General features: G+C 36.8%; 1 protein-coding gene and 2 non-coding genes across 5 annotated transcripts in view; 2 read left to right on the top strand and 1 right to left on the bottom strand.

The window, feature by feature from the left end:
* The window catches only part of NSUN3 (NOP2/Sun RNA methyltransferase 3), a 301891-nt gene that overhangs the window by 32955 nt on the left and 244092 nt on the right, over positions 1–24844 (bottom strand). The window lies entirely within an intron of this gene.
* On the top strand, positions 20297–20376 carry LOC123784474 (small nucleolar RNA U2-19). The gene has a single exon (XR_006777465.1). It is a non-coding gene; the product is annotated as a small nucleolar RNA U2-19 (small nucleolar RNA).
* On the top strand, positions 20535–20604 carry LOC123784473 (small nucleolar RNA U2-30). The gene has a single exon (XR_006777464.1). It is a non-coding gene; the product is annotated as a small nucleolar RNA U2-30 (small nucleolar RNA).

Below are 24844 nucleotides of genomic sequence, written 5' to 3' on the forward strand. Positions count from 1 at the left end.
ACAAATGGCTAACAGACACATGAAAAAATGCTCAAAATCATTAGCCATCAAGGAAATTCAAATCAAAACCACACTGAGATACCACCTTACGCCAGTTAGAATGGCAAAAATAGACAAGGCAAGAAACAACAATTGTTGGAGAGGATGTGGAGAAAGGGGATCCCTCCTACATTGTTGGTGGGAATGCAAGTTGGTACAGCCACTCTGGAAAACAGTGTGGAGGTCCCTCAAAAAGTTAAAAATTGAGCTACCCTGTGATCCAGCCATTGCACTACTGGGTGTTTACCCCAAACATACAGACGTAGTGAAGAGAAGGGCCATATGCACTCCAATGTTCATAGCAGCAATGTCCACAATAGCTAAATCGTGGAAGGAGCCGAGATGCCCTTCAACAGATGACTGGATTAAGAAGTTGTGGTCCATATATACAATGGCATATTACTCAGCTATCAGAAAGAAGAAATTCTCAACATTTGCTTCAACATGGATGGCACTGGAGGAGATAATGCTGAGTGAAATAAGTCAAGCAGAGAAAGACAACTATCATATGATTTCTCTCATCTATGGAACATAAGAACTAGAATGATCGGTAGGGGAAGAAAGGGATAAAGAAAGGGGGGAGTAATCAGAAGGGGGAATGAAACATGAGAGACTATGGACTATGAGAAACAAACTGAAGGCCTCAGAGGGGAGGGGGTGGGGGAATGGGATAGACTGGTGATGGGTAGTAAGGAGGGCACGTATCGCATGGTGCACTGGGTGTTATACGCAACTAATGAATCATCAAGCTTTACATCGGAAACCGGTGATGTACTGTATGGTGACTAACATAATATAATAAAAAATCATAAAAAAAATATATATATATGTATATATATATATATATATATATATATATATATATATATATATATATATGGTGGCTCGCTTTCTGTGATTTTCCAGTTCTATTTCCCTTTCCCACTTTTACGCAGATGTCCTTTGCTCTTTCTTGTTATTGTCCCTATCCTGACCAATAGTGATTCTACTTTTGGCAGTTTCTCCCTAATAAGGGACCCTCTCCTGGAAGGAAATTCTGGTTAATCAGTTTCAAGAGTTATGGGGCCTCGCCAGCTCCAGCTCCTTAACCTTTCCAGTGAGTGCTTGTTGGCTGTTTTGTGGGTTCCTATGCTCAGGTCCTTCAGTCGTTCCATTACTACCATATAGCTTCTTTCAATGAAAATGTTGTTGTCATACAGGTTTTGTGGCTGTTGATTTGTTTCCACTGCTTAAATTTGAGGTTCAAAGAAACAGCTCGTGACCCAGTGTAGTTATAAACATTGACAATGAGTTTTTTCAGTTTCCTTTCCAGTTGTCACCACGTTCCCAGAATTTCCCAGGACATGCGGGTACAGATACGGGTACAGCTCGAGCTACCGATGGAGATACAGATGCAAACAGAGTTGCAGGTATAGGTACAAGTACAGATATAGATACAGACATAATTATACAGAAATATGTACAGATAAAAATGACTAACAGAATAAGTATGGAATATATATTATTGGGTTGACAGGATTATGAGTGATATTTTTAGTCACCTAATAAAAACAAAAACCAAAGCTAGTACATGCAAGTCTAGGAGAATTACTGTCATCTGTTCAGCATCCCATTGGTATCCAAACCCCAGTCACATCAAGTTCGACTATCTCCTTTGAATTCAACTAGTTGTACTTTTATCTTCTTGATGATACAGAAAATGGTCCACTGTTCATTCTCCTCAACCCTTTGGTTTTGGCAAGAGCTCCATGTTTGAGTGCTCCAGTTTCCTTGATATATATTAAAATGCAACTTCTGCTATTTCATTACAAACCTCTTTGTCTGAATAGTGTCTATCATTTGCTTTTCAAACATTTTTCAGCTTTCATTTTAATATCTACTATAAAATTATAAAAGCCTACTTTGAAGCTATAAAGTCAAAAATCTGACTCTTTCAGAATTCTCTTTTATTCAATTTTTCCCTAGGGTAATGGCCCTCATACTCATGTCTCATTTAATCATGAAGACTACAGTGTTAAAAGACAATGACCAAGAAGGAAAATGAAATGGGTAGTATTTCAAAATATACCCAAAAGTGGGTAGTATTCCATTTCTCTATACAAAGAATTGTCTCTGGATAGTGACAATACCGTTGTCTACAGTTGTTGCAATGTTGACTCTATCTTATGGGCATTAGCTCACCATTTGCTTAGTATCAGACTTTTTCATAATATTTTTGAGTCCTTATTATAGTATATTTAAACCTATCATCAATTAAATTCGACCATTGCTACTCTGAAAGAGCAGATGAGAGAAGCAACAGTAACCACTAAAATAACACTTGCATTTCAAAACATTAAAAGATAAACTGAGGCATATTAAAATTTAAGAGTGTATTTGAGCAAAAATTCATTGGAATTAGGCAGTGTCAAACTGGCAATGGTTAGGAGTGCTCCTCTGAGGAGCAAAAGAAAGACTTTTATAGAGAAGCAGCAGGAGGAAAGAAAAGAAAAACTGATCGACTACAGCTTAAGCAGTTGCCCTATCTGGGTTGCCTTAGTTGACTGTTTGTGCTTGGTTGTCCTTAAATTTTGATTTCTAATCCTTGAGGTATTACAGGCTTAGAGTCTAGTTTGCTTATGTAAGCAACTGAGGCATTAAAGCCACCTCAGCCTAATGGGCTCCTTGTCTAATTATTTTAACCAGGTTTTCTCCCCTCCCCTGATTTTTTAGAGGGATTTCTGAAACACAATTTCCTCTGAAAAATGTCCCTTTTTCCTCTTTGGGTTCACTGCTCCCTCTGCTTTTCCTACAGTTTTTACCATGTGAGGTAACTGGTATGCAAACATGAGATAAGTATCTGTAGGGGGGTGTTCTGGAATTCTCAGCTGGAGAGACAGCAAATGCAATGGTGCTTTCTTCTCAGCAATACCACCCAAGAAGTCTCAAAGCTAACTTATCTCAAATCTACCAGGAATGCAAACACTTAAAGAAAACGCCATCATGATCTCTTCCTGAAACTATATTCCAGTAAGTCTGTTCCCTTCTTAGTGGCTACATTTTAGCAAATTTGGCTTCTGATTAATTTAGTTGTTAATGACTGACAATGAAAGCCACTGTACATCAAAAGATACTCCATTTGTTCTTTTACCCTGTGGAGTGAGAAAAAAAATCTAAGATTATAAAGTTGCTTTTTAAGTGATTCCAATTGTTTATAAATGGAATTCACTCCTATAAATAACTCTGAAGGTTTATAGGTAAGGTCAGTCTCAATAGAGTACCAAATGGAATCTTAGAAATTTTGCAAATTTAATCTTTCTATAATGTGGTTTTAACTTACCCATTAATTTCTGACAGTAAAATTTGAAACAAGATATATCATGGAAGAAAATAAAAATAATCATACTTATATTTGTATTGTTATTCACAATTCTTTCACATATGTATTTCATTTGCTTTTCAATTCTGTATTCCCTTTAATGAGTATTTATTCAGTGTCTATCATGTGTGAGGCACTAACTTAAGAATAGGGGAGTACAATGAAGTATAACAGCCCTGAAAAACCAACGGTGAAGAAGGCCACCCTCTAAAATACAAGGAAACAATCTCAGAAAGATTAAGCAGTTGGCCAAGCTCACTGATAGGTAAATTGATAACAGAGTTGAAACCATTTTTCACTTTTTTGTTATGATTTCATATCAACTAGTAACACTCTTATTGGATCATTTACTCTAATAAGATGACGATATATTTATATTTTTTCTCATCCATAATAAAATAAAAAAACAATACTTCTGGCTGTAGAAAAATTTGCTTTCATTTGAAACCAAATTTTCATGCAGAAATGTGTCCCTGGCATAAAAACGTGTTTTAAGCACAATCAAATGAACACAAATTCCCAATTCTAAATTGGCAAGCTTCAGTCTATGCTGTGTTTAGGTACTTTGGGGTAAAAGAAGTTGAAGGAAGAGAGACCTTTATCCATGAACTGAATTTATTAATCCCAAACTAGTCTGGTGCTCATTACCTATTCAGTGACTCACTAGCCTATCAGTCTACTGTAGAAATAAAAGCTGCATTTACTTTTCTTCTTTAATCTCTTCGTTCTTAATTGCCATATTGACAAAAAAGAAACAGTTGTTTACCTTCCAAATTCTCTGGAGCACCAGCCAAATTAATCCTTTTAAGCAGTGTTTCTTCAGCTCTGGAAACAAGTAGCATGCAAAGTAGCAAAAGGCTCCCTTAAGCAGCAGCAAACACAAGATGCCTAGACATTAACCTTGACTGGGAGAGCTCTGCAGGTGTCTGCTTCTTACAGTGGAAACAGCACTGAGGTTCTGGGGGGAGGGTAGAGATAACTAGGGCTGGATTAAGGAGGAGGCCAGTGGAGCATTTCCCTGGGGTGTCAATCTTTAAGGGAAAGCCTGATAAACATAACTGATTTCCTCCTCTTAAGCATTTTCCCTTCTTTCTTGATAACAGTATTCTAACTTTGTTCCTAACAGCTATTTGTCTAATCTGAGTGGTGAATCATGATGTCTGAACTATCTTAGTATCTCATTCCCTTTGGAAGATACTTTTATACCTAGCCTCCTTTGCAGCTATAGGTGACAATTTGACTCAATTCTGTAAAAGAGAATGAGTGAAATAAAATGTTAGAATAGTGTTGGCTAGTGCAACTCCTTCTTTCTTCTTGTTTGGGTCACTGTTGTGACGCTGTGCCCAAAGCCAAAAGGTGGGGAGAAAGGCATTCCAGAAGAACTGAGACCTAAATATTAAGTAGAAACTGATGTGAGAAACAAAGGCAAAAGAAAATTTCCTTACTACTCACAGCCCATTCACAAGTCCTTAAAACAGGCAGTGACAATCCTCTAGGAGCTCAGCTGCCTCAATGTTAATACTTTGCTAAGGGCAAAATGCATTCTTAGCTGAACCCTAGGATCCCGTAAGCCTACTTAAACATATAAAAATTCCTTTGGAAACTTCCTTTATCGCTACTCCCCAAGATACATGTTGGCAATCATCCCCCAAGCATATGATGCACCGATATACATCTGAAGGGTCTCATGACTAAGGTTTTATTAGATGGTAATAAATGACCTTTACCCAATAATTGCTAGCCCCCTCCAGGTCCTGGATACCTTGCTGCCAAAATTCCTTAGAGATTTACACTATCCCTAGCCTCCTCCCAACTTGAAAGTATATAATTGGCCACTCCTTGTGACCCCAATGCAGCTCTTTCTGCCTAAGGGTCCTGTCCCCATGCTTTAATAAAACCACCTTTTTGCACCAAAGATGTCTCAAGAATTCTTTTTTGGCCATTGGCTTCAAACCCTAACATCTTTCCAACATCAGAAACTATCAGAATAAACCAGGTGGGGAACAGGTCTCCAGGATGAAAGAGTACTCTATAAATGCCCAGAGACAAGAAATAGCATGGAATCTTGAAGAAACTGTAAGAAATTTAGTATGACCAAATTTATAAAGCATGAGGATGGGAGTGCTAAGAAATAAACTGGAGAGACAAACAATGATCAAATCATGAAGGGCATTGTAAGCCACACTAAGGAGGTGATATTTTACACTGAAAACAAATGGGGACTATTGAAAGCTTTTAATCAGAGAAGGGACACGATTAGAATTAAATCTTAGAAGGTGAATGCATGGGACTTTATTAGGGACTAGGGGAAACATAAAAAATTACTGTTTTTCTTTTTTAAGATTTTATTTATTAGAGAGAAAGAGAGAGGGAGAGAGCGAGAACAAGCAGGGGGAGCAGCAGAAGGAGAGAGAGAAGCAGGCTCCTCGCTGAGCAGGGAGCCTGATGCAAGGCTTGATCCAGGACCCAGGGATATGACCTGAGCTGAAGGCAGACACTTCACCAACTGAGTCACCCAGGACCCAAAAAATTACTGTTGTAATACTTTTGATGAGAGATAACAGGGGCCAATAAAGGTAGTGAAAGTGGTACTAGAGATAATTGGGTAAAACATACAAAGATTCAGAAGGCAAAATAAATAGGAGACTATTAGTGAATGAATCTAGGGGAAAGGACAGAAATTGGAGTTACCTCCCAGTTTCTGGCTCTGGCAGCTGTCCAGATATAAGTAATGCCAATTACCAAAGAAGGAAAAACAGAAGGACGACCAAGTTCAAGGGGAGTTTGACACTTTTGTGAGCCATCCAATGAGAGAGAGAAGTCTGAGCCTCAGGAGTGAGATTGGAATGGAGGCCAGAAGAGGTTAAGTGCATTTTTGGACAGTAGAGAGAATTCTGGTGTGACTGAGGCAAATTGTGGGAAAATTCTGAAATAGCCCATCATTTAAGGTAGCAAATCTCAAACTTTACTGTGCTTAAGGCACACAGAGAAACTATAAGGCAGATTCTCAGGCTCCACCACTAGGAGATTTCTCTTTAGAAGGCCAGAATGGCGGGGGGCAGGGGGGAGCTGCATTTTTAGAAGGAATCCTATTATTGATTATTATACATACAGATGAACAAAGAAACACACTTAGAAAAGTACTCACTGAATGGGGAAATGAAGACATGGAAGAACTTAGAGACAGGAAGAAAATCAAGAATAGTATGCTGTAAGGAAGAAGTGAGAACATTTCAGAAAGTGGAGACAATCAGTGGTACCAAAATTAGGAGGAAGAGTCATGCTGAATTTTACTTTAGTACTTTAAGTAAGACTTGAAATACCTCAAATGCAAGAAGTCACCAAATAGAGGAAGAGTTGAATGTTTTCTTGTTTGTTTTTGTTTTGTTTTTATATTTAGTTGCAATTCACTAGTTACTATTTAATATTTAAATCCACCTTTTCAAATATCCTATATAGAAACTTTTTCTTATAAACTGCTTTGAACTTCTGTTGAAAATACTTCAAAACTATTTTCCTTTAATCGTAAAAATAAGTTATAAATATCAAAACTAAAAGGGAGTGAAGGGTGTGAAAATATGCCACCCCAAAATACACCTCTTTGACATAAGGATTATTTTGAACTGATTATTTTGAGAAACAGCAGACACAAGAGAAGCTCTGAAAAGACAACAGAAGCTACCCTTTTGAAAGGGAAATTTACATTTATAAAGAAAGTCCCCACATGTAAGGATATACCAAAAAGAAAAGGATGACTCACTAGAAACTCCTATTGATGGAGAAGGAAACAACTTAAATCTGAATAACAGACCTTACCCTTATTTACCATACTTTTCCTGGTTACCTCCCTACAACTGGCTTCCTCACACACTTCTCCCTTTGTCTTTAGCTGAAGATGGCATTTAAGCCTAAATTCAAAGGCACATCTAAGAGTTTGTCATTTTCCCTGGGTATCTCCCACATACACATGAGGTATATATACTAATAGTGAAGGATACTCCAAAGAAAGGCAGACGGGAAGGGAGAAGGGGCCCCAGCCTAAGAGGAAACCACCCTTAAAAAGATTTTATACCACCCGGAAGAAGACCTCCACCCTTTCCCACAAGAAAAACTACCTGACAGGTAGATGAGCATGGACACAACCTGATCAGGACAAAAAGCGCACGGAGGGTTAATCAGATTAAAACAACCTGCACAAAGACCCCATAAAAACCACCACTAGACTTAGAAACTCCGGTGGCAACCTTCTTGGGTCCCCTCCCTCTTTGGGAGCTCTGTACTATCACCTAATAAACGTTGCTTTGCTGCCCACCACTCTTGGTCTGGTCTACCTCTTCATTCTTCAAAGCAGCGTGACCAAGAACCATGGGCACCAAAGGAAAAGAAATCCTGCAACACTAATACACTTCTGAGTTTTTCTTCCTCTTGTCAATCTGTCTTTTGTTATAGGGGTCCCAGCTGAGAACTTAGAAGAGTAGAGGGAAAACTATCTTTTTTCTTCCGTATAGAATGTAGGATTAATATTTCAGATAAATAAAATAAAAATTTCTAATAGTGTACATTAAATTTGGCTTCTGATTATAAAACAAAAATATTATTCTTGTTATTAAGGGGAAAAAATTCAAGGCCGTATAAGAATCACACAATCAAACTCTAACCTCAATAGACTCCATATTCATGCATTAAGATCAGGTTGCACATTAAATGGGAGAAAAAGAAATTAGGAGGATTATGAACTTTCTGCTTAGAAATAAGAAAATGTAGAGTATCATTGAAAAAATTTTTAAGAAAACAAACTTTCTGGTGTTTTTCTAGTGGTTTATAAAGCAAAAAAATTAGGCATCTGCATGGCTCAGTCAGTTAAGCGTCTGCCTTTGGCTCAGGTCATGATCCCAGGGTCCTGGGATCCAGCCCCGTTGGGCTCCCTGCTCCGTGGGGAGCCTGCTTCTCCCTCTCCCCCTGCCTGTTGCTCCCCCCCTGCTTGTGCACACGCACTCTCTCTCTGTCAAATAAATAAATAAAATCTTTAAAAAAAATAAAGCAAAAAAATCTGGTCAATGATGCATGAAAAAAGTGACAAAAAGCAGTTGTAAAGTGTAGACCATTTCTTTTGGAGATTAATTAATTGAAATCCAGTATACATAGGTGCTAAATTCATATGATTAAAACCTGGAAGGTAAAAGTAAAATTATAAGATCTCCCTTTATCCAAGTTAGCCAAATAATAATAGCCTCTAAAATACGCTCAACTTAGTAAAGGGGGGGGGGTGTGGGGAAGAAGGAAGGAAGGAAGGAAGGAAGGAAGGAAGGAAGGAAGGAAGGAAGGAAGGAAGGAAAGAAGGAAGGGAGTAAGACAGGGAGGAAGGGAGGGAGGGAGAAGGAAGGAAATAAGGAAGGGAGGAATAGAGGAAGAAGAAGGGAAGAAAAGATATTATTTGATTAGACTCATGTAGTCTGAAAGCTCTGCAATTGCTTTTTTCCACCTAAAAAATCCAACTTCTAAGTTCATAAACCCAATTGTCTTTGAAAAACATCTTGTCAATTACCTATGCACAGGATAGCCAAGCCAATTTGGTAACCACAACTGTTCTTCCTCATTATTTTACCATGCTATATAAATTCCAGTAAGAAACAGATTTGAATGTCATTCAGTCTGATGATCAACTTGAGTACATTGTTCTTACATTCTACTTATAATTAGTATTGTGACCATTCCTGAGCCTGTCTTATAACAAACACTTTACCCCTTGGGCAACTTTTCTTTAAAAGCTGGCCCACCAGAAACTTCCATAATTTGGCTGGGAAAAAGTGGCCAGTTACCATCACTTGACACCACTTGCATCATGACTCCAACATAACAGGGTCGTTCAGATCACAATGACATTACACTGGCAATTGTTCTGGTCTCTCCCTCATCACAGTCATTATCTTTGGTCATTTTATTTAAATGCATCATTTAGTTTGACAGCAAATTGTATGACAGAATAAAAGGGACCTTGGGGGAGGGGTGGAAAAAAATCCCTAAGTAAAACTGATTTAACATCAAATAACTTCAAGGTTAACTCCGCACACTGAGTTGCTATCTCCTCTACCAAGAAGAATGCTGGCATAGCTAAACTGGGCTATTTAACCTTGAGGGTTAGAGAAAAAGAGAGTAGCCTGTTGAAGCCTTTGAGGACCTATGTATAGAACACTCAACAATTATTTTTAAAAAAGAGAGAGAGAAAGAAAACTAAGTCATTTGCCAAAAAAAAATGTATTTCAAATGTACAAAGTAGGGTTAAGTAGTGGTTAGGAGTTTTAACTTATTCTCAATTTAAAAGTATAGGCTTTGAAGATACACAGACTTGAGAACTGTTTTTAAGGATTAAGTAAAATAAAAAGACTCTACTTAACACTGAAAATACATAATAGGGAACATTTATTAATGATATCACTGTAATGTAACTAATAAGAGAAATGATAACCCCTAATCAATAGTAATGTTTAAGTTCAAGATTCAGCTTAAGGACTGGTGATTATTTCCATATTCCTTTCCACGTGGCTTATAGATCCAGGTGTGTCTTTAATCAACATCAATTCTTATCCACTTCAATTTCTTCTCCTTTAAAATCAGAGTAATGTGAATTTTTAAAAACAAACAAGATGCTTCCACTGTCTTGCGAAGAGTAGGAGACGAGAGCCAGGAATAACACATGACATCAACAATACAGCCTGAATGAAGTTGGTACCTCCGTGAGCATGAAAATAGGGCTGCCAACAGATTTGGAAGTGAGAAGAGAGAGAATAGAAAACAAAACAATTTCACAGTTTTGTCCAAAGATTTCATAAGGTTGGGTTCTAATAAAATATTTGTATGTTGGATACATGCTGTAGAGTACCATTGCATGAGGTGTGGATAAATCTGCACTGAGTCTGTTAAGGGCCTGGAGAACACCCTCTGTCTGAGATATATCATGACTAAAGATGTCCCGTTGAACCATTTAGGAATATGTGGAAGAATTGGCATTACTCAGAATTTCTTGCTAATCCTAATTTTTGTCTCAATTAAATGTAATGAATTCAATAATTCAATGGTCTCTTGGGGATTAATTCAATCCCTTTCAGGTTATAACTCAGTTCTTCAGATTCTTTCTCCTTAGGCTACCTTCCAAGATGGTATATTGCAAGAGTGGGCAAACTTGATCTGTAAATGGCCAGATAGTATATTTGAGGCTTTATTGCCCGTATAGTCACTACTGCAACTATTCAACTCCATCAGGAGGAAAGTAACCATAGTCAAGATGTAAATGAATGAGTATGGCTGTGTTCCAATAAAGCTTTATTTATTAATGCTTTATATGAAATTTTATCTTCATATATCATTCAAGGGCTGCTATAAAATATTTTGTGCTTCTTTCAACCACTTAAAAATGTAAAAACCCTTCTCAGCCTATAGGACATACAAAAACAGGCAGCAAGCTATACTGGCCCGTGGGCTAAAATTTGCTGACCCCAGGTGTGTTGTACATGAGTGGGGACACTTTAAGTGACCTTGGGCACTGGGACAGGGCGGTTCCTAGCCTGAAACTAATCTCTGGGTGTGTTAGCTGAGTTTGCCTATTTGTTAGATGGCTGAACCCTTGTGATCTTAAATTTCTCAGCTTGGTTGAACCTCTTAACCCTCCAAGCTGACACTGCTTCCCCTATGTTCCTGATTCTGCAGACCCCTCCAAGCTGGTGCGACATCTGTCTTTTCCTTGGCCCCAGGTTGTTCTCACCATACTAGGTTCTTTTGTAGTCTCTAAACCAGTGTCCATACATTCTGAAACTAAAAGAAGCAGGCACATGTCAATGATATCCTCTCTCCACCAAACTGAACCACCCACTCTTTTGACTGTGCTGAGCTGCTGCACATTGGCCAGAGCAGCCCTGGAACATTAGCTTCCTCAAGAATTACCAAATGCTGAGCAAGGCTACAGCCTGTCTGCCCTTAGTTTTCCTATTTACGCATGCACTAAGCTTCCTCCCCATTCTGTGTGTGGCTTTGAAGCATTGGGAGGTAGATTAAAATTCCATTACTTTTGTCTCCAACATCATATTCTCCTTCTTTCAGAGAGAGTATTATCCATCTCTCCTTCCCTGATAGTGGGCAGCCTCCAGAGAAAAAATCAGTTTATTAATAAGGAAATTCATTTAGGAAGTATTAAAAATATTTCACACTTAATATGTAGGTTTCCATGGATAGAAATGAAGAGGTTAAAAATTCTAGCAAAAGAGAACAAGATAAGTCAAAAAAAAAAAAAAAAAAAAGCAAACAGAAGATTGTCTACAAAGACACAGCCTTCATTCAAAAGCAAAATGCTTATTTTATGATTTGGTCCAGAAACCATTCTAGGATAAAGAACCAATTTATAATGAGGCAAAATAACCTTCATGTTAATTACTAACAGAGCTTTTTCCAGATAGCATTGTGCTCAGAGAGTATATTTACTAGGAGAAAAGTAATACTTTATCATATACAAACTTGTGTTACAGAAGTATTTTTAATACTGGGTTTTGTGATGAATAGAATAAAACCCATGTTGAAAAATTTTGTTAGTGAAATAGGATTTTTTTTTAATGTGGCCATAAATTAATATAAGTAAAAAAGATTCTGGTGATGGTTTAGTAAATACTCATTATTTACTAAATAATTATTCAACAAATATTTATTGAGTACTTGCTATATGCCAAGCACTATTGTAGGGCCAGGTATCATGTAGTGAACAAAACACTGTCAAGCAGGAGACAGACAATAAACAAGATAAATAAGTAAAAGATATGTGAATAAATGATGTGTTCTAAGAAGGAATTATAAAGCAGAGAAAGCCTATGAAATGTGAAGCTAAGCATTAAAATTTTAGAACAAGTGGCCAGAAATGTCTTATTAAAAGATGATTTTTGAATAAAAATATGAAGGAAGTGAGGTAGCTAACCATGTCAATGTAATAGGGAAGAATATTCCAAACTGTGAGTGTATTCAGTGCAGAAGCCTTCTCAAAAGTATGTCTGATATGCATGAGAAAGGACAAGGAAGCCAGAGTTGCTGAAATCCTAAGAGGAAAAACTGAAGGTTGAGAGGCCATGTGGAGCCAGATCACATGGAAAGCGTTACAGTGAGGCTTTTGCATTTTACTGATTGAGAAAGCAATGGAAAAATTTGGTGCAGAGGAGTGACCTAATCTGATGATAATTTAATAAGATCACTCTGGCCACTGTGTTGATAAATCGTCTATAGGAGTACAAGATTGGACAAGAGAGGCCAGCTGGGAAGCTGTTAAAATAATCCAGGCTAAGGGACGATGGTGTCTTGGACTTATATGATAGCCGTAGATATGATAAGAACAATCAGATTCCAGGTATATTTAAAGGTAGAACCAGATAGATTTCCCTGTGGACTTGGATATGAGGTTCAAGAGAAAAGAAGTAGTCAGGCACGTCACCATGCATTTTGGTTTGAGAAGCTGGGACTAGAAAATCGTCACTTACTGAGACAGCAGCAAAATGCTAGAGGAGTTGGCTTGGGGGAATATATCAGGAGCTCAGTTTTAGAAAGGATATGTTTTAGGATCCTATTAGACATCTAGATGCAAAAGTTAAGGAGGCACTTGGAAGCTAAGGAAAGAAACATGAACCAGATATATAAATATATGAGTCATCAGCACACAGGTGGAATTTATAGCCTGGAGACTGCATAAGATTAAGAGAAGAGAAAGCAGCAAAAGAAATTGAGCAGGAATGGACAAAAAGGTAGAAAGAAGGCTAGATGAGTCAAGTATGTTGGAAAGTAAGTGAAGACAGTTCTTCAAAAGTAGAGATATATCAGATATTGAGCCTGGAGATCTATGTGCCCAAGTTGTTAGGATATTCTGGTTTGATTCTCTTTCATGCAGTCTTTGGATTAGTGATGTTGAACTGTAGCTGATTATATCTGAAGACCCACTGAATTAATAAACATATCCGAACACCAGCCTTGAAAATAGTGGATGAAAAAGTTGGTTAACCAAGAAAATTTGCTACTAGGATGTTTTGGATTAAGCCATTCAATACTACTGAACAAATACTAAGTAACTACTATTTTTAAGATGTCTGGAAGTCAGAAAGGAAAAAGATATACCACTATTATTTGGGAACACACGTTCTAATAGAATTTATTAAAGCTGGCACACAAATAACATAAATATTAAATGTAATCAGTATGAATCTTAATCCACAAAACTCAGGTGGACAAGAACTGTAAATTTGCTTATTTTTCAATACTTTAACTTAATTTTGTATTTTGGGTCTCTATTTGATCAGGTGATGAACATAAAATATTAATCAAGTCAAACCATTTCCTTTATTCCAGGGGTTTTGCCATAAATCTAGTATTCTTATGTAATGCCTTGGTATCAAGGAATGAGGGGATGGTATCGGTCCTTACTCAGGAACTCTTCCTGTCTACACTCTCTGAGATGAGCATGTTCCCATCCAATCCTCAGACTAATGAAGGCAGGTTGCCTCCGCATTTTTCTCATGCTCCCTCCCTTAGCAATTCTCCAGGTCTGGGTCTCTTTCTATTACTTATGCAGTCCCCAAAAAGCACAGGAAGCCACCAAATGCTTCCCCTCAAACTGAGTTGTGAGAAATTCTGTGAGGCTGGTCCAGGTTTTCTCATCTTAGAAATGTTACCCAAGGCTGACTTTTGTTTCCATGTTATTCTGGGAACAAGGTGGAGTTCTGGATAATGGGACTTGTTTGAGTACTAAGAAAGAGGAAATGGATCTTGCTCTGAGATCTTGGATCTGTCTTTGGCTCCCCATTTTTCAAGCAAGAGTAGAGAGACAGAATGCAGGGGCTCACCATACATAAACTTTCTTCTTACCCTCTGATTAAAGAGAAGGGTGTCAGTGAAACTTTTAAATACTCTTCTTTAGTGTTGGCCCTGCAGGACGGAGGCCTAATCTCCCACAGTTATTGGGTATTATAAAGAGTTTCCATAATTAACTAGCAAAAAGTAGACTACAGGTAAGAAGAATCTAGTTAAAACTACCTCTAAAGTTGGTACTGTTTCCCATCTCTTAGCTGTTTTCCCTTTCACTAAAATAAAAGAGCACAGTAGCTGAAAATTAAACTGGATTAAAGTAGCAAAAATAGTATACTTTGAAAATCCATTTATAGGAAAATGTTTTATGAGAGGACACATTGATCTTTATTCCATTTTACATGTCTAAAAATTATCTAATTCTGGGATTAAGGAATTTAAAAATTCTTTGATTCTAATTAATCAGAACATTTTCTTTCACTTAGTTCTGGAAACCCATAAAAAGTTATCAGCTGTCAGCAGCTTCAATGCCAGTTTATTAGAGGCCCTTACTTGGTGCCTGCTGATAGTTATTGTGAAGGCTGAAAGGTTAACAAGAATGGGCTGCTATGAACCTCCTTGCCAGGTGTTTTTCCCTGCAGCTAATGGACCTGAGCCAACTGAAATTATCACTCTAGAACTAGTCACAGACACTCTTAATCTTTGCATAGAAACATTGATAGAGGAGGGAAAAGGCTGGAATTTGTATTTTGCTTTTCACCATCATCACATTTGGAACAATTAAAGTATAGTTAATCTTCTATTTGTAAATGAAGGCCTGACAAATCCAAAAAGAAAGAAACCTTTTAAAATAATATGCATGTATAACATGTTTCATTAAAATAATAATAGTCCCTTCAATGAAACAATGTCTTGTAAAACCTATCGCACTTTTTTTGAGTCATGGTAGTTAAGAGCAACATAGGTATTAACATGTCTAAGTTGTTTTAATTGCTGGGTTTATAAATCTGAACAGTTGTAATGAAATAACAAGAATCAACCAGATGGAACTGAAGCCAGTCACTGTGGGAATTTAAGACATGCATGCTGTTTGGGGGGATTGAATATGTACTTATCCAATTCAAAACAGAGCAGATGGCAAAGCAAACAGGTAAGCACTTGCTTTATCTTTCAGATATTGTGGTTCACTGAATATCCCTATTTATTTTGGGAACTATAGAACATCTGGAAAAAATCAGATGAAAGACAAACAGAGGTGACTGAGAAAGACTTGAATGAGTGCGGAATTTGAGAGTTTTCACGCTGTCAGATGAAGAAAGAAAGAATCTCATACTCTGCCAATCCTCAGGAATCATGGAGACTTTTAGGTAGCAGCATTTTAAGTTAAATACTTAGCTGAAGAAAATACAAGAGAAGAAAATGCTATTATTGTATGAAATCCAAAATTAAACAAGTGGGAACAAGAGAAAGAAGAATGGAACTGAACTGTATATAATAGAGGTGAAAATTGCTCATGCCCACCCTCACATCATTGTGTTCATCCAGTGCCAAGATCTTGGTTTCTAAATACCATTCTCCACATAACGGAACCAGAGTTCCTTGGAGAAATGGCTGAGGCAAGGAAAATCACTGGTGAAGCTAAATGTTCTTATAGTATCAGGAAGCAAAAAAATACTCAGTGATTAATGGGGACATAACAAAAAACCATAGGGAATAGCTTCAAAGATCCAACTGGCCAAATCTGGGACAACTGGAATGTTTTTTTTTTTAAAGGAAATAAATTATAACATTGCATTTTAAAAAAAGAGTCAGGTAGTGCCTGGGTGGCTCAGTTTGTTAAGCTTCCAACTCTTGATCTCAGCTCAGGTCTTGATCTTGGGGTCATGAGTTCAAGCCCTACATTCGAGCCCTGCACAGAGGCTACTTAAAATTTTTTTAAAAATTTTTTTAATGTATGGGGGAGGGAGAGAGAAAAAAAACCTCTGTAACAAAAGAATGCTAGCTATTTTGAAGGAATGATAAAATAAGAAAATCATCAATTTGCAAACAACAGTGTCAGAGCTGATTTATATAAGATTCACCAAATGATGCTAAAAACCATAGGATGAAAGGATCCTCACATTTTCAAATTTTTACCTAACATATTATGTATTGATTACAAAGGGGAAAAAAGGCATTTTTACAATAGTGAAAGTGTCTTAACCAAGGGACCAAAGTTAGCATCACCAGTAATGGATCCAATTAGCATTATGTATCTTCTGATATGATGCAATGGAAAGTATGCAATACCACGTATGGCTATGGGCAAAAAAAAAAAAAAAAAAAAAAAAAAAAAAAAAATTAACCTGAAACTAGTTGTGAGAAAACAAGTTCAGACTGTAGAATATTTCACAAAACAATTGCCCTGGATTTGACAAACTTGTCAAGTTTGTAGAAGAAAAACACAAAGCAAAATAAAAACAGGGAAAAGAAAAGAGGAGGCAAAGGAATGGCTATAGATTAAGGGAGACTAAGGAGACATGACAACTAAATGCAAATTGAGATCCTTGATTAGACGCAAACAAACAAACAAATAATAAAAGCCACATTCACACAATTAAAAGGAATATACGTGGCTGGGACAAATGGAGAAATTTGAATGAAACTGTATATTTGATATTATAATTGTGTTAATATGCACTTTTCTAGATATGAAAGTCATATTGTGCTCATTAAAAAAAGAAGTCCTTGTTCTTATGAAATACATGTTGAAGTATTTAGAGCAAAATGTCATTATGTTTGCAAGCTAATTTCAAATATCTCAGCAAAAAATGTATTAATTTAAAATATATATATTGGTAGAAATTTTAGAGCAAATGTGACAAAATGATAAAAATTAGAACTTCTAAGGAAAAGATATATGTGTACCCATTATACTATTCTTTTAACTTTTTGTAGGATTTAATTTTCTTTTTTAATTTAGAAAAAATAATGTTCATCTCTAAGTGGGTTAATTCAGTTTCAAGGAAACACTTCCCTGACATCCCAAATAGATATAAAGTCTCTTGGTGGCTATTATCAATAGATCTGCAACCTCCCACTGGTACATAATGCTACTTAGTCATCACAGGCCATCACCCATGGACAAAATAAAAACACACTGTAAGTAAATACCAGATCAGAGAGTTTCCTTCGCATTCAAGTCACATCTGGCTTTATTTGAGAGCAAGGCAGTAAGTAACCAAAAATCCTTGTTAGGTACAAGAAACTGTATAAAACTTCTTGGAATTGATGGTGGTCAATTTGGTAAACTGGTGTAAGTTTCTCTAAAAGACACAGTAATTTCTGAATAAAATTTAAAAAAATAAAACAACAAACAAAAAACCTTGCTTAAACTGCTAAGACTGCTAAGTACAAACGGACCCACCATACCACTCTAAAGCTACTGAAAAATAAGCTTTTTTTTCAATATGGAGAATTGAAGTTACTTGATGGTTTATTTTTTTTTTTTTAGATTTTATTTATTTATTTGACAGAGAGAGAGACAGCCAGCGAGAGAGGGAACACAAGCAGGGGGAGTGGGAGAGGAAGAAGCAGGCTCCCAGCGGAGCAGGGAGCCCCATGCAGGGCTCGATCCCAGAACCCTGGGATCACGCCCTGAGCCGAAGGCAGACACTTAACGACTGAGCCACACAGGTGCTCCTACTTGATGGTTTAGAAAATTATTCATTCATTCAACAAATACTGATTGAGCAGTCTTCTAGGTGTTATAAGACAGATATAAACAAATATATAATATAGTGTCAGTGCTATAGAAAAAATAAAGAAGGGAGGGTCAAGAAGAAAAAAGACAGCAAGGAAATAAAAGATAATAAAGGATGATATTTTTGGTAGAGTGGTCAGAGAATGCCTACAGAGATGAAGAATTGCTAACAGTGAATGTCCAGGAAATTATTATAGTCCAATTTGGATTTGCAATAACATATATGTGTAAGAAGTTGGATTTAAGGATGACAATAATGTTGGGGCTAGGGCTTGGAAGACTTGAATACCAAGCTAAGTTGTTTAGACTTTAGACAATGAGGAGCAAATGAAGTGAAGTGATGTAATCAGTGTTGTATTCTTATTTTTTCCCAAAGAATTTGATACTATATACTAAAGTTTTATAAATTCAATTTCTTCAAACCTCAAGGAGAAAGCAATTTAATTTTTCTTTACAGCCATATTTCTATTGATTACCCTAAAGGAAAATGTATATATTTTAGTCAATTCTCAATTATCTGCACAACATGGGAGCACTGCCAAGGATAGCCCAAAATCTGAGTGAAAGACACACTGTCAGATTGAGACCATGATCTGATTTCCTGAAGCAAGAAAAATTGTATGAGGAGCAGTTTCATAAAGCTGTTCTTCTGGACAGCAAGCGAATAAAGAAACCTGACACCATGAGAAGTTATCCTGCTTCCACATGAATGTTTGTTTGGTTTCTACTCAATAAGCTTGTTGGGGAGAAGGTTTCTCTACCCTTCAAAACTCTTCTGGTTGGTCTAAGAGTTAAATTGACATAAGACAGATAAATAGGAGAAAATCATTTATTTATTTATTTGTTTATTTATTTATTTATTTATTTTAAAGATTTTATTTATTTATTTGAGAGAGACAGCGAGCAAGCACAAGCAGGGGGAGAGGGAGAAGCAGGCTCCCTGCTGAGCCAGGAGCCTGACACGGGGCTCAATCCCAGGACCCTGGGATCATGACCTGAGCTGAAAGCAGATGCTTAACCAACTGAGCCACCCAGGCACCCCTGAGAAAATCAATTTTAATTTTGGGTGTATAGGAATCCCATATATGAAAGGTTCAAGGATAGAAAAGTAAAACAAGGTATATACACCATCCTGAACTAAGGATAAGGGGGTAGAGGCGTGGGACTTCAAAAGGAAGGAAAGGCATGCACAAGAGATGAAAAAGAGTAATGTTTGATGAATAAATGTTTGCTGGGCCATACAGAAACAGTGAGACATCCAGAGGAATTTTAACAAACAGACGCTATTTTAAATTCCTCCTTGTCTACCACCTCTGGTTCATATTATAATGTAGTTATCTATGGTGATAGCTCTATTTCTGCAGCAGGTTCTCTACCTAACTTCCTTTAGGCAGTTAGGGGAAAAGTCAAAGTTTCTTCCTGAGTTTTGGGGCCTTGACTGTTTTAAGTTCAAATAAACTGCATGCCAAAGTGGCACATCTTTGGAGCAATTCATTCTAAACTCCTACCACCTAAAAGCTTTGATCCTGTGTCTCTTCCTAAGTATCTCAGTCAACTAGGATAAATCCAGATAAAGGTGATACAAAACACATTACACATTTTCAACAGAAAAATTAACAATGGATACAGATAATTCACATAGAGTCAACAATGCAAAACACTGAAATCATACTATGTAGTATCAACAAATATCCACACTTCAATACTTTGAATATGCTTGAAGATAATAAAGCAATAATTGTTCTAAATTACTATGGCATTAGTTTTTCCTCTGTATTTTATTACTGATTTATTTTTTGTTCATCAAACATTCACTGGAGTACCAGATACACAAAAGGCATTGCTACGAACTGTGAGGAGCAATGTCCATAATTATTTCCACTTTCCCAACAGGAGTCTGTTATAATTCAATGTAGCCTCACAATTTTAAAATAAGAGTTTAAAATTCATGGGGCGCCTGGGTGGCACAGCGGTTAAGCATCTGCCTTCGGCTCACGGCGTGATCCCAGCGTTATGGGATCAAGCCCCACATCAGGCTCCTCTGCTAGGAGCCTGCTTCTTCCTCTCCCACTCCCCCTGCTTGTGTTCCCTCTCTCGCTGGCTGTCTCTATCTCTGTCGAATAAGAAAATAAAATCTTTAAAAAAAAAAAAAATTCAGATAGCCATACAATCTAAATTTCTCTAGCATTGTCTTATATGTTGAGGCTCTAGACTTGTAAGTTTTCCATTTATAAATTAGTTGATCTTTGCTAGATTATATATCGCTCTGCGGATCATCTTCTCATCTGTGAAATAAAAATAAGTGCCTTCTGAGATCTGCTCTTACTGAAGAGGATCAATGATGAAGACAGCCAAATCTGAGCATCAGAAGACCTTCCAGTCTACCTGATGCATGATCTCCATAGTTCTGAGAAGCAGAAGTAATTTAGAACAATAAAGGCTGTAGGTGTGTGGGTGTGTGTGTGTGCATGCACACAGGTGAAGGTGACAGTGTATAACTGATGACTTGATGAATGAGATTGGGGTGAGGATGGAGAGGATATGTGTGTATATGAAGGACTAATCAGTTCTGAGCAATGATGGAAAGGTTTTACTACTGACGTTTGCAATTACGAAGATTTCTGCACTTGATCTGAGCTCAAGAAAAAAAAATAAGTGTACATATTCCATTAGGTTGCTGAGAAAACTAAGTGAGATTAGGCTTATGAAATATTTAAGAAGACTAGCACTTAGCAATAACTCAGTAAATGTTAGTTATGACTATTATTTGTAATTATTAGAATAAAGAAGTTGTGTCCTTATTAAAAGTATTATTACTAGAAGCTCAGAATAAAGTTTTAAATATTTGAATTATACTGAAAAACACAGAGATTCAATATGTATGTGTCTTATAGCAAGAAGGAAAAAGAAGACATAGAACCATGTTACAAATTACAATATAATACCATATATTTATACATATTTATAGTTTCAAGATACAAAAAGGAGTGGTTATTAAACTGATGGGAACCAGAGGAACTTGAAATGCCTAATTACCTCTTCTTTGGGATTAGCAAAAAATCACTTTTCCTGATCATTAAAGGGTACAGTTTCATCCATAAGCATGGACCAAACAAATTATGAACAGATCCACTGACAGACACCTTAAGAAATAAGATTATTCAGATATTCAGGCCAGACACCTGAGACACCAAATTCATTTTATAAAGTCATCGTAGTTGTGCTAGCAATAAAATCTCACACCTGTTTTTAATTTTTTTTTCTTTGGTGGTTGCCATCAGTTATTGTAGGTGCTTTTTTTCCCTATGTATTTGATATCCACGGGCAAATGTTTTTACTCTGCTCAGTGAACTGTGCTGAAACATCTTTCTGAAACCCTTCGTTATTACCTTTAAAGGGATATAAGCCTTTAAAGCCTCTTTAAAGAGAACCTATGTGGGGAAAAATAATTCTCATCCTTCCACCCCCACATGACCATTATAAGTCCCCTGCTAAGTGTATACTAACATCTCATAGTTAAAAAAGATGACGCCTTATACTTGCCTTTTTCTCACTTACATAAAGATGCTGGTTCTGGAATTTTCTAATACACTGAAGAGAATTTTAAAGCTATTACTGAATTGTGAAGAAATATTGATCTTGGGGCACCTGGGTAGCTCAGTTTGTTAAGCAGCTGCCTTCCGCTCAGGTTGTGATCTCAGGGTCCTGGGATTGAGCCCCACATTGGGCTCCCTGCCCAGTGGAGAGTCTCTTTCTCCCACTCCCTCTGCTGTTCCCTCTACTTTTGCTCACACTGTCTTTCTGTCAAATAAATAAATAAAATCTTAAAAAAAAAAAAAAGAAATACTGATCTTAAGGTGTTGGTGGTTTTTTGTTTCTGTTTTCTATTGTCTTATTTATATTAAAAAGAATTTAAATAGAGAATATGGCACTGCAGTCAGAGGGGTAGAATAAATTGCTTCTAAGGATCCTCCTCAGTTTAGCCATCTTTTCCAACCTCACATTCTGCCAGATCATCAGGCAAAAGTGTTATCTACGCCAGACATCCCTGACCTTACATATACTTCCTTTCCTTCTGAAAACTGTTTTGCCTGGCACTTTATCCTGACAATTTTAACAGATAAATGAGGAAAAACCCAAGTATACATTTCCAATACCTGCCTGGAAAGCATATTCTGTACTCATTCTAGAATCATCACATGTTATGATGGGAGGTTAGACAACATAGATGGCAAGTAGTAATCTGTTTTAGTGGTTGGGAGCAAATTACTTAGATTTGGATACCAACCCCAGTCCCAGATTTTTAGCTAAGTAAACTTGAAAAAGGTAGCCACCTTCCCTGACTTCATTCTATCTCTAAAATAGGGATAAAAATCTCATAAGATTATTGAAGACAAATGTGAGGATAAATGTGATAATTTATTTTAAAATATGTTAACTTTTGTGATGCCTCACATTTAATAAGCATTCATTAAATTTGTGGCTATTATGCTACAGCTTCCTTCATTTTTTTTCATGTTCCAACTGTAAACACAGACTTTCAAGTCAGGCCCAGTTTCAAAGAATATTATGTATATGATATTTGCAATAGAATTCACCTTTCTGAATCTCAGTTTATTCATCTATTTTCTCAAAGGTGTTTTGAGTATTAAACAATGACCGTAAATTACCTGACATATATGCTAGAATTTAATACTCTGTAAGTGGCAGTTTCCCCATTTCCATTAATATATATCCTAGCTAATATAAAAATGTGGTCAGCATATAATTAATCATAAATCTGGGGGCGCCTGGGTGGCTCAGTCGTTAAGCGTCTGCCTTCGGCCCAGGGCGTGATCCCAGAGTCCTGGGATCGAGTCCTGCATCGGGCTCCTCCCGCTGTGAGCCTGCTTCTTCCTCTCCCACTCCCCCTGCTTGTGTTCCCTCTCTCACTGGCTGTCTCTCTCTCTGTCGGATGAATAAATAAAATCTTTAAAAAAAAATCATCTTGCCAAAAAAAAAATCATATATCTGAATAATACTGTTGACTAGTCTATTCTTTACCTCTCATTATCTACCTACACTGGTAGGCTAGTTGGAAACATGATGGCCTTGGTTTTGTCAAATGAGCACAAGTGTCCTGGGAAGCCTTTTTGGAAGGCTTTTGCTTTGCCTAATAAAAGGGACAGAGGAGGCTGATTCCATTTCTTCCCCCCTTTTTCATGCTTTAACTGTGTCCATGATTTCTGGACCTGCAGTAACCGTCTTGAGACCAAGAAAGGAAGGCCAATATAATTTCAGAGATAGCAACCCTGGCATTATTACATAGATAAACCAACGCCAAGAACTGCCTACTCAGCATTTCTTGTTAACCAAGATAGTAGCTATATAGTTTGGAGAGGTGGAATATCCTCATAGAGGTACTAAACCTCCTCTTGTCTACAAATTAGCTCCAAGAAACCAAAAGAGAAGAAAATATAGAATTTTCACCCCTGCTAACAATTTGAATCTAAATTTTATTTTACTATGTATGCTCCTGGCCAAATGCTTATGTATTCTTTATTCTAACATTTCTGGAAACTAGAATACAAAGTGATGCATTGTAGGTAACAAGTATATTTAGTTACTCTTTTTAAACCTTACACTTCCTGAATTCTCTTGTTCTTACACTTTAGAAAGAGGGAAAACTAAATACATATTACAAGGATGTAATGAATTTTAGAGTGATTCTTTGAGGTACGTTCTATTATTATCATTCCCATTTTATAGATGAGAAAACTGAGGAATTGAGAGGCCTAAATTCCCTTAATTTGTAAGAGGTATATCCAGGCAACATGGGTGCGACATTATACTATTTGTGCCTCATGTTCTTCATCAATAAAATATGATGGTTTTACTGGTTGGCTTCTAAATTTCCTTTAATGTATTTTCTACTTCTTTCAGAATATTAACTGCCAAATTTCTCCAAGTCCTGCTGTCCTCACCACCACAGTTAGAGAGAAGCACCATCAATAGGGGGACAGTTTGGTACAGACTATGGATTTAAACATGGTCTGTCTTAGCCACTTTTACAATGTTTATGGCCATGGGAAATTTACCTAACCTCTCTAAGCCTGGTTCCCTCATTTGTGAAACGGAGTGTAATATCACATAGCAATTTGATCTGAGACTTCAATGAGATCATCCATATAAAGTACTTACCCTACAGAGCTCAGTACATAATGCTCCACAAATATTAGTCATCGTTTTTATTGTTATTACTATCATATTAACCTCTGAAAACGTGATTTCAAGCAAGCTGGTGAGGATTTTCTCGTGAATTAAAATCTACCGTCATAAGAAAATTCTCACTGACATCTTTGATAAATTTCATTAATCTTATTCATAATATCACATTATAAAGTATTTCATATGATGCATGTTCTCTTCTTGGGAATCCTGAGAAATAAACTTGAAATTTACTTTCATTTTACTAGGCCTATAGCAAAAGGAAAAAAATCTACCAATGAGACTACCAAAACAAAAGCAACTTTCCTTTAATTTCCTATACCAGTCAATAATTAGATATCATAGGATGGTAAAAGCAGGACAGCTTCACATCAAACATTACACTAAAAACTGGATTCCATCCAATTATCAGATCCTAATAACATACATCCCAAGCTTCTTAAGGAATTAGCTGAAACAATTACCAAGCTACTAAATATTATCGATGCGTTTTTGAAGGACATAGTGCCTGTGATAGCAATAACTCATCATCTTTCTTTTAGAAAGGGAAAGGACAATTCCAAACGTAATAAGCCAATCACCTTGACCAGTTGACCAGTGGATTTCCAATCATGCTCTTTAGAGCCTATCTAAAGAAAATCTTCTTAACCTTTTCCACACTCTTTTATCTATAT

This window comes from Ursus americanus, chromosome 4, assembly GCF_024610735.1.
Source record: "Ursus americanus isolate L20-20 chromosome 4, mUrsAme1.1.p, whole genome shotgun sequence".
NCBI classification, from domain to species: Eukaryota; Metazoa; Chordata; class Mammalia; order Carnivora; family Ursidae; genus Ursus; species Ursus americanus.